At 41.7% G+C, this 288-nt stretch overlaps 1 protein-coding gene across 1 annotated transcript in view; it reads left to right on the top strand.

The window, feature by feature from the left end:
- The window catches only part of PHALS_06609 (hypothetical protein F444_20559), a gene marked incomplete at both ends in the record, with an annotated part of 2,625 nt that overhangs the window by 1,791 nt on the left and 546 nt on the right, over positions 1-288 (top strand). The gene's annotated exons all lie outside the window — the stretch shown is intronic.

Raw genomic sequence — 288 nt, forward strand, 5'->3', positions numbered from 1 at the left:
CTACTACCATTAAGATGATGAGAGTTCCGAGCCTTGGGCAAGATCAGCCAATCCCTGTTTTCCTTGACCAGCGAGATTTTTTTTAATCGTACACGATAATTTTAGTTAGGCTATGCAAAAACTCATGACATCTGTAACTTAAGCTTCTCATATCTGGATTTCTAATCCAGACTTGTATTACACGTAGTGTTCGTTTTTGCTTTCGGTGTTTTAGCTTGGGGTCGCCTGCATGACAAGCTGATGCTTCCGACTGCGTGGTAGAGTTTATGGCTATCTCAACTTTTCGTC

This window comes from Plasmopara halstedii (assembly GCF_900000015.1).
Source record: "Plasmopara halstedii genome assembly, contig: Scaffold_3060, whole genome shotgun sequence".
In the NCBI taxonomy this organism is placed as follows: domain Eukaryota; phylum Oomycota; class Peronosporomycetes; order Peronosporales; family Peronosporaceae; genus Plasmopara; species Plasmopara halstedii.